The sequence below is a fragment of the Oncorhynchus nerka genome, linkage group LG13 (assembly GCF_034236695.1).
Source record: "Oncorhynchus nerka isolate Pitt River linkage group LG13, Oner_Uvic_2.0, whole genome shotgun sequence".
In the NCBI taxonomy this organism is placed as follows: Eukaryota; Metazoa; Chordata; class Actinopteri; order Salmoniformes; family Salmonidae; genus Oncorhynchus; species Oncorhynchus nerka.
In genome coordinates, this window is record NC_088408.1 from 20512283 (window position 1) to 20523127 (window position 10845).

Below are 10845 nucleotides of genomic sequence, written 5' to 3' on the forward strand. Positions count from 1 at the left end.
TAAACAAATTAAAAATCAAAAAGAGATAGAAAGTAAATGGGGTCAGAGAGTGATTGGGACGCGGTGGTTCAGACGGTTAGCAGGCCTGTGCTAACAAGCTAACAGTTCGTAGGCCCGAGCTAGACAAGGTAGCAGTTAGCGGACCGGAGCTTGACAAGCCGTTAGCAGGCCGAATTAGCAAGCAGGGAGATAGCGAGGGCTAGAGAGTTAACCTTTGGGGGACGTCGCGATGGGGGGAGTCTGTTTATTCCTCTTCAGAAAGCTCGCGGGCCTTGGCCAGCAGATGGATCTTTGGCGATGTTGCAGCGGAAAAGCCTGTTGAAACCCCCTCGGACGATTATGTCGGCGGACCAGTCGTGATGGATCGGCGGGGCTCCGTGTCGGCAGCAGAGGGTCAGTAGAGGGTCCAGGCCAATTGGCAAATTAGGTATCTTTGGACCTCTTCGGCTAGTCGGGAGATGGGCTTAGCTCGAGGCTAGCTCCAGGCTAACTGGTGCTTGCTCTGGGACAGAGACGTTAGCCAGGAGTGGCCACTCGGATTGCAGCTAGCTATTTACGATGATCCGGTATAAAGGTTCAGAGCTTGCGGTAGGAATCCGGAGATGTGGTAGAGAAAAAGCAGTCTGATATGCTTTGGGTAGATGTCGCGCTGGTGTCCTAGTTAGCGTTGAAGACCGCTAGCAGTGGCTAGCTAGTAGCTAGTTAGCGGCTAGCTTCTGATGAGGGTTCCGATTCTAAAGTATAGAAAAAGCAGATCCGTACCACATTGGGTGATGCGGGTTGCAGGAGAGTATATTCAGCCTGTAGTTGGAAAGTGAGATTAAAATATGTACGAAATATATACAGAAAAAAAAACGAGGAAAAACTATATTTACACTATACAGGACGGGACAAGACAAAACACACGTCCGACTGCTACGCCATCTTGGAAAGTAAGAGTATGCTCTCTCTAATTCTCTCTTTCTTTCTCGCTTTCTTTCTCTCTTTCTTTCTCTCTCTCGGAGGACCTGAGCCCTAGGACCATGCCTCAGGACTACCGGGCATGATGACTCCTTGCTGTCCCCAGTCCACCTGGCCGTGCTGCTGCTCCAGTTTCAACTGTTCTGCCTGTGATTATTATTATTTGACCATGCTGGTCATTTATAAACATTTGAACATCTTGGCCATGTTCTGTTATAATCTCCACCCGGCACAGCCAGAAGAGGACTGGCCACCCCACATAGCCTGGTTCCTCTCTAGGTTTCTTCCTAGGTTTTGGCCTTTCTAGGGAGTTTTTCCTAGCCACCGTGCTTCTACACCTGCATTGCTTGCTGTTTGGGGTTTTAGGCTGGGTTTCTGTACAGCACTTTGAGATATCAGTTGTTGTACGAAGGGATATATAAATACATTTGATTTGATTGTCTCCTACCATCCCTCCAACTCTCCTCTCTTCCCCTCCATCACCACCACTACTCAACCACTGCTAAAGATTGCAGCCAGTATATGAGGTGTACAAGTGTACAAGCATGTAAAATATCAGTTGCGCCTGTATAAATCAGTTTTGTAGCTTCTTTTGAGAATAAATGCAACACTAGCAAGCAGGTATTGTGATGTGTGAATCAATACAGCAAGTCTTTCAAAAATGTAACTTGATATGTGAATAAATCCAAGAAGATTTTGCGACAGGTGAATCTACTTCTGTGAATCAAAACTATATTTGCCTGTTTCAAATCTGTTTTAGTACTAGTTTAGCGATTAACCTGCGCCAAAACAGATTTAGTTGTAAAAAGAAAATCTGTGCTTGTCACGCCCTGGGCATAGAGAGGCTCTTATTCTCTATTGTGGCTAGGCCAGGATGTGACTAAGGTGGGCATTCTAGTTTCTTTATTTCTATGTTTTCTATTTCTTTGTGTTTGGCCAGATGCTAGAATATGCATAGAATTGACAGATTAGGATAGAAAACACTCTAAAGTTTCCAAAACTGTCAAAATATTGTCTGTGAGTATAGCATAACTGATATTGCAGGCGAAACCCTGAGAAAAATCAAACCAGGAAGTGGCCTCTATTTTGAAAACTCCATGTTCCATAGCCTCCCATTGCTCCATTTAAAGGGATATCAATCGGTTTCCTTTTCAAATCGCTTCCTCAAGGTGTCAGTCTTCAGACAGTTTCAGGCTTTTCTTTTGAAAAATGAGCCAGAACAATAACATTGCGTCAAGTGGTCAAATGAGTTTTGCTCACGCAACGGAGTTTGGATAGATATGGCGTTTCCCTCTCAAACTGTGAAAGATATTTGCGGTTGATATATTATCGATTATATATTTTAAAAACAACCTGAGGATTGATTATAAAAACGTTTGACATGTTTCTGTGGACATTACGGATATTATTTGGAATTTGTCTGCGTTGTCGTGACCTCTCTTTCCTGTGGATTTCTGAACATAATGCCCCAAACTAACGGAGGTATTTTGGATATAAAAATAATCTTTATGGAACAAAAGGAACATTTGTTGTGTAAATGGGAATCTCGTGAGTGATTACATCCGAAGATCATCAATGGTAAACATTTAATTTGATTGCTTTTCTGATTTTTGTGACCAAGCTACCTGATGCTAAGTGTACTTAATATTTTGTCATGCGATCGATAAACTTACACAAACGCTTGGATGCTTTCGCTGTAAAGAATAATTTCAAAATCTGAGACGACAAATGGATTAACAAAAGGATTTGCAATATTGCACTTGTGATTTCATGAATATGAATATTTTTAGTAATATTATTTGACTGAGGTGCTATGCTATTCAGGGGTTGCTGATGACAATTATCCCGCTTAAGGGATGGGTAGCGTCAAGAAATTAAGCTTCACGGTCGTGCCCTTGTTTTATTGGCGACATTCATTTCAAATAAAAAGACATGTACGCTCATCACGCTACGCTTTGGTCCATTTCCAGGAAGACGTCCTTGACAGAACTACCCACCACAAATGGACCAAGCAGTGTGGTAAGGAGGAGCAGTGTTTTCTGGACTCGTGGACTTGGGACGAAATCCTGGACGGTAAAGGACCCTAGAGGCAGGCTGAGGAATATCGCCGTCCAAAGGAGGAATTAAAGTTAGCGAAGGAGGAGCGGCGACGAGAGGCAGCCCCCAAAAAATGTTTTGGGGGGGAACACGGGGAGATTGGCGGAGTCAGGTTATAGACCTGAGCCAACTCCCCGTGCTTACCGCGGGGAGCGAGTGACTGGACAGGCACCGTGTTATGCGGTAAAGTGCACGGTGTCTCCGGTGCACATGCATAGCCCGGTGCACTCAGAGCCAGCTCTCTGCGAGTGCCACGCTAGAGTGGGCATCCAGCCAGGACGGATTGTGCCAGCTCAGCGCGCTTGGTCTCTGGTGTGCCGTTTTGTCCCAGGGTATCCTGCGCAGGCTCTGCGCACTGTGTCTCCGGTGTGCTGTGAAGCTCAGTGCATCCTATGCCTGCGCTCTGCCTGTGCCGAGCTAAAGTGGGCATTCAGCCAAGAGGAGAGGTGCAAGTGTTAAGCACCAGATCTCCAGTGCTCCCCCACAGCCCGGTTCGATCTGTGCCTGCGCTCTGGAGGTGCCGGGCTAAAGTGGGCATTCAGCCTGGAAGAGTGGTGCCAGGGACACACACCAGATCTCCATTCCTCCTCCAAGGACCAGGCCTCCAGCAGGTCTCCCCAGCCTGGTGAGTCCTGTGCCTGCTCCACGGGCCAGTCCGGGGCCCGCAACGAGGGTCCCCAGTCCGGGGCCCGCAGTGAGGGTCCCCAGTCCGGGGTCCACAACGAGGGTCCCCAGTCCGGGGTCCACAACGAGGATCCCCAGTAGGGGCCCGCAACTAGGGTCCCCAGTGCGGGGCCCGCAACGAGGGTCCCCAGTCCGGGGTCGGCGGCAAGGGTCCCCGCACCAAAGGAGCCACCAAAGTGGGGGGAGCCAGAAGCAGAGGGGGGGTCTACGTCCCGCACCAGACCTGCCGCTGTAAGGGATGCCCACCCGGACCCTCCCCTTTATAGTTAGGTTTTGCAGCTATTTTGGTTAGGCCAGGGTATGACTAGGGCGGGCATTCTAGTTTCTTTATTTCTATTTCTTTGTATTTGGCCGGGTGTGGTTCTCAATCAGAGGCAGCTGTCTATCGTTGTCTCTGATTGGGAATCATACATAGGCAGCCATTTTTCCTTTCACATTTGTGGGTAGTTGACTTTGCTAGTGGCAGGATTGCCCAAGTTAAGCTTCACGGTCGTTCCCTTGTTTTGTTGGCGACATTCATTTAAAATAAAAAGACATGTACGCTCATCATGCTGCGCTTTGATCCAGTCATTTCCAGGAAGACGGTCGTGACAGTGCTCTTCAAGCAACCAGTAGAGAAACACAGGAGAGCTCTGTTGGGTGGGCTTTTTCTTCTGACCAATCAGGTTAAGTGTTATCATTCTGGACATACTTTCAAACAGGGGTCAGGATAAAAATTGGATAACATTTTTTGAAATTACTAAATGATATTCTCAGAATTTGAAAGCTACAGCAAGGCATTGGTGAGGAAGATTAGTTAAATAATCGAAAAGCATGTTTCCACATAGCATAATTGCTACCAGCCGATGCGCTAGTAACATTAGCCAAAACAGCTACTGTTAAAGATGTTTTCAGTCAAGCATGTGCCATGATGTGTAGAAGCTGTTATTGACAAAAGGGAACATGAATCATAAATACACAGAAAACGTTGATCCATGTACAATAGACTGAGGAGACGTGTTCATTAGAAAAGTGGTGGTGGATTGCATGTGGATGGTAGTCATGGAGAGTAATGTTGGTCATCCTAGCGAATAATTAAAATGAAAATGTAGTCTAATCCAGATCAGCTAAATGTTTACATTTGTAAAATAAGGATATACTACCCCAACACAACACTCACTGTTCTTGTTACAGATGCATGACTATTGTATCATGTTAATCAGGACAGCACTGATCAACAGTCAAAGCGATTTACAGATACCCAGCCTTAAACTAAAAACATATAGCAATGTAGAGGCAGAAGCACAGTGACCACCTGGCTAAACTTGATCAGCAGGGGTCTGGGACAAGGTAGAATGTCCGGTGAAGTCAGGCCAGGGGTAGCTGCAGTCGGAACGGCAGCACAACTAGTAGGGGCTCTGCTACTCTGGGAGGGGAGAGACAGAAAGATCACCTCTGCCTCTTAAAATCATTGGCCACTTTAATAATGCCACTTATATATATATATATATTAGTGGCATTATTAAAGTGGCCAATGATTTTAAGTCTCTATGTAGGCAGCAGCCTCTCTGTGTTATTGACTGCTGTTTAACAGTCTGATGGACTTGAGATTGAAAATTAGTTTTCTATCTTCTGGGCCCAGCTATTATGTACCTATACTTGACCTCGCCTTCTGGATGGTAGCTGGGTGAACAGGCAGTGGCTCGGGTGGTTGTTGTCCTAATATACAATATTTTACACAAAAATACAATATTAGAAAACATTCAAATTGACATTAGGATGAATGTTTACATTACAGAATGTTTACTGTTGGGAACCGCCAATTACGTTGAGAGCTGCACTTGAGGGCTGCTACTACTGTATACACTTTAAACAATTTATAATTGCTAGAATCTAGCAAACTCTTTTTTTTAGATAATGTAATCATTTAGTTGAGCATGTCCATCTCCCTCTACATACTGAAAAGTTATTTTTGGTTCCATGTAGAACCATTTCTACACACCCCTGGAACACCAAAATAAAAATTATACATACCTGCTGAGAAAATTACCCTGACATTAACCTTGCACCAAATTTCCAGAAGATGCTCAGGAAGACAAATGCTGTTCAGGTGAGTTTTGTATATATATAAAAAGTCTATTCCCCCTTCTATAACATGGCATTGATATGATAAATACAGATTAGGGTCCTAAATACTGAAATTGTTCTTCAACTGTTGTACTATGATTTCCCAACTCGTGAATAAGATTGTTTCTTGGTCCTGTCCGGACCAACCAAATGTGGGGTTGTAGCTCAAATGTGGGGTTGTAGCTACCCGCCCACTTTCCCCCTGGAGCCAGGTTCTGACAAGTCCCCCTTTAGTTTTCACTCTGCAATAAAAAACCTAGACGAATATCACTGGGCAATTACAAAAAAAGTAGCTGAGAGCCTGTCTTATCTTTAATGCACAGTACCAGTCAAAAGTTTGGACACACAAACTAATTCATGGGCATTTCTTTCTTTGTTTCTTTTACTATTTTCTACATTGTAGAATAATAGTGAAGATATCAAAACTATGAAATAACACAATTGTTATCAAGTAGTACCCCAAAAAGTTTTAAACAAATCAAAATATATTTTATATTTGAGATTCTTCAAAGTAGCCACCCTTTGCATTGAAGACAGCTTTGCATACTTTTGGCATTCTCTCAACCAGCTTTACCTGGAATGTTTTTCCAAAAGTCTTGAAAGAGTTCCCACAAATTCTGAGCACTTGTTGGCTGATTTTCCTTCACTCTGCAGTCCATCTCAATTGGGTTGAGGTCGGGTGATTGTGGAGGCCAAGTCATCTGATACAGCACTCCATCACTATCCTTCTTGGTCAAATAGCCCTTTCACAGCCTGGAGGTGTGTTTGGGGTCGTTGTCCTGTTAAAAAACAAATGATAGTCCCACTAAGCGCAAACCAGATGGGATAACGTATCCCTGCAGAATGCTGTGGTGGCCATGCTGGTTAAGTGTGCTTTCATTTCTAAATAAAGCATGGACATTGTCACCAGCAAAACACCCCCACACCATCACACCTCCTCCTCCATGCTTCATGGTGGGAACCACACATGCAGAGATCATCCATTCACCTACTCCATGTCTCACAAAGACACAGCGGTTGGAACCAAAAAATCTTACATTTGTATTTGTACAGATTTCCACCGGTCTAATGTCCATTGCTTGTGTTTCTTGGCCCAAGCAAGTCTATTCTTAATATTGGTGTCCTTTAGTAGTGGTTTCTTTGCAGCAATTCAACCATGAAGGCCTGATTCACGCAGTCTCCTCTGAACAGTTGATGTTGATTACTTGAACTCTGTAAAGCATTTATATGGGCTGCATTCTGAGGTGCAGTTAACTCTAATGAACTTATCCTCTGCAGCAGAAGTAACTCTGGGTCTTCCTTTCCTGTGGCGGTCCTCATGAAAGCCAGTTCCACATCATAGTGCTTGATGGTGTTTGCGACTGCACTTGAAGAAACTTTCAAAGTTCTTGAAATGTTCCTGATTGACTGACCTTCATGTTTTAAAGTAATGATGGACTGTCGTTTCTATTTGCTTATTTGAGCTGGATCGGTGGGATGGGACGGTTGAGCTAACGTAGGCTAATGCAATTAGCATGAGGTTTGTAAGTAACAAGAAAATTTCCCAGGACATAGACATATCTGATATTGTCAGAAAGCTTAAATTCTTGTTAATCGAACTGCACTTTCCAATTTACAGTAGCTATTACAGTGAAAGAATATCATGCTATTGTTTGAGGAGAGTGCACAGTTATGAACTTGTTTTTTATAAATCAATTAGGCACATTTGGGCAGTTTTGCTACGAAATGTTGAACAGAAATACAATGGTTCATTGGATCAGTTTAAAACTTTGCACATACACTGCTGCGATCTAATAGCCAAAATCTAAATTGTGCCTGGGCTGGAATAATACATTATGGCCTTTCTCTTGCATTTCAAAGATGATGGTACAAAAAAAAATTATTCTTATTCTTTGTATAACCTTTTAACAGATCTAATGTGTTATATTCTCCGAAATTAATTTCACATTTCCACAAACCTCAAAGTGTTTCCTTTCAAATGGTATCAAAAATATGCATATCCTTGCTCCAGGTCCTGAGCTAGAGGCAGTTAGATTTGGGTATTTCATTTTAGGCGAAAATTGAAAAAAAGGGGCAGATCCTGTTAGAGCTACTAGTTCCCCTTTGGGAACTCACCCCACCCCCCCCTGAGCTGTAATGTGGCGCAGGGAACGCAATAAATAATCCTAAAAATATTTAACCTCCACAGAATCGCTTGAAAAATGGCTCAAATGAAAGATAAAGAAGTTATTTATCTACCCAGCAAGTCAGATTTCTAAAATGTTTTACGGCGAAAACATAGCACATATTTATGTCCAACCACCACTGCATACATACCTCATTAGCTTAGCCAAGTAGGAAAAAATATGCAATCAACAAACGCAGGATTAAAAGAAAAATCATTTCACTAACCTTTTGAAATCTTCATCAGATGACAGTAATATAACATGTTACACAGTACATTCATTTTTTTTTCAATAATATGCAATATATATCCATAAATCTCTGTTTACAATTATGCATCGTTCAAAAAATGCTACTGCAATGTCAGGAGAAATAAATAGCTCCGGCAGATAACGTCAGCTAACAAGGAATACACATCATAAACTTTGACTAAATATGCATGTTTTACATATGTATGGCAAGATAAACTTCTTCTAAATGCAATTGCTATGTTACAATTATTTTTAACGTTACATTTGGCGTTTACTAGGCTATAATAGAGAGTCGGCGCTCTCATTTAGCATGCTGACTCCTCTATCATGGAGTCGGCAGAAACCCAAAATGAAGACGTAAATATTCCCTTACCATGGCTGTTCTTGCTTCAGAAGACGTGGAAGGGTTAATACTCACCAAGTTAGCGTTCAGTTTGCAAGTCTGTTTTGTTGATAAAAGGATATTAGAAGGGTGAGCCGGTTAAGGATCGATTCAGACCAGGTGTTAAAATTGTACGACAAGCGACAGTTTATTTCAGAGGGAGAATATCTGGTACACGTAAATACGGCTCTTCCGTTAGTTCGTGTTGGAACAGCAGGCAGAGAGCGTAAACAGTCAGCACAGCCCTTATATACGTCACAGAAAGTAGGTTGACCCTAGGAAGATCGGATCTCCGGATTGGTTCAGCTGGTTGTAGTCTGTAGTCTTCCGCCATTGGCTCAGTTGTCTGTCCGTCATCGTAGGATCTTCTTCGGGCACAGTGTTCGGTTAAAAAAGGGAGATTATGTGTGTAATGTGGGAGCTATCCTGTAGGGGACCCCACAGGCTTTACTGTGAGTTGTAGCCATGTAATTAGCAGTAAGTTTAGTCACCTGCATACGAAATAGCAATTCCTTACAAATCCCTCTCTTCACGTCTCCTCAGAGACGTGACACCACCTAACTAGATCCAGACACAACACAAAAAACAAAAACAAACAAAAAACTTCTCCCTAAGGGACTATGAAATAAGGCACGGTACTAAACAGAAATAGATATATATGTATTCCCATCATGTTCTCCATTCAATCCCACTATGTACTAAGTTGGCTTACAACCCTCATTTAACAGAGCGGAGAACAGCTCAAAATAAAAGTAAAAATTATTGTCCACATTAGCCAGCTTTTCCAGCAGGAAAAAGTTTCTGATACCCTCTCTTCACATCTCCTAAGAGATGTGATATAGTCCAGATACATTACTCCAAGCTAAAACGAAGACATAATCCAAAAAGGAAAAATATCCTAAACTAGGTATGTCTATCCGGAAATGGCCCACAAAGAAAAATAATTTCCCCCTCTTCCCATCCCAGATGGGACACGACATACAATGGAGAAGCTTAATCAATAAAAGCAACTGGATCCCCCTTTTTACTCCTGCTAGGGTGTCACTCAATTATCCTTTATTCCAGCAGTCATAGCATTTCATGAAAATAATAAAAAGTTTATTACTAATAACAAGTTATATATGCCTTTGTTGTATGCCTTTGTTCCCCCCAAGGGTGTCACTTATCAAAAACAGGATAAAACTTTATTGTTATTGACATGTAAGATGTAGGATAAAACTTTGGTCATGGAAAACAGAGTAAAGAATTATTAGAAACCATCTGGTCCTCTCAGCTACTTCTATCCTGTACCAAGTGGGCTCCTTGCCACCCAGGGACTCCAAACCATGTGTCATCATCAGTCAGTCCCATCCTCCCCTGAAAGCATGCTTCCGTATCGGCATCGCCAACTGGAGCATCAAGCAAAGGCATATGCCTGAAGCCCTCACCACATCTGTAACAGACTTAAAACACGGTATGATGCAAGCAGCACATCACATCAATAACAAATAATACAAGAATTAGGGTCAGAAATCCAGTAACCATCCTACCAGTGCACTTACCAAACCAGGCCAAGAGAACAGACTCCTCCAACCCCCGTGGACCTCATCTTAGCAGATAGTGCATCAACCCCGCCTTAGATTGTGAAGTTTAAAAACTATCATCTGGACTGGTATTAGGAATATACGTGCAACATTGTTTACCGAACATCTTGCAGACGTCCCCTGACTGGCAAGAAGCATATCCAAGGCAAGTCTATTCTGTCTGGAAACCCCAAATGTGGCCTCAAGCTGTTCAGACATACTAGTGAGTGCATCACGGGAGTAATTCACAAAACGCTGTTGATCATAGTAGATATAATTAATCCATGCAGTCTGTCCAGCATCCACCATGGCTGGACCCATAGTAGGTAGTAAGTGCCAGAGTCCATCATTCCTACCCAAGGCCTGAAACTCATGAGGAATCCCCACTGGCACTCCCATCAGGTTAGTGTATGTCAACTACATCCTCTGTCCATGGAGCACTACTACATCTGTCTCCCATGGGATGGAATGTTTTCAGGTCCCCTGGTTACAGAACTCAGCAGCTGTTCAGCAACAACATCAACAATGGTCCGTGGAATTATCAAACTGGTCAGACCACACGTACCTTGCCATTCTCCTCTAAGAATGGGTCTCAGCCCTCTTTTGGCTCCACTGGTCCAACATACATCAGCCAGACCAC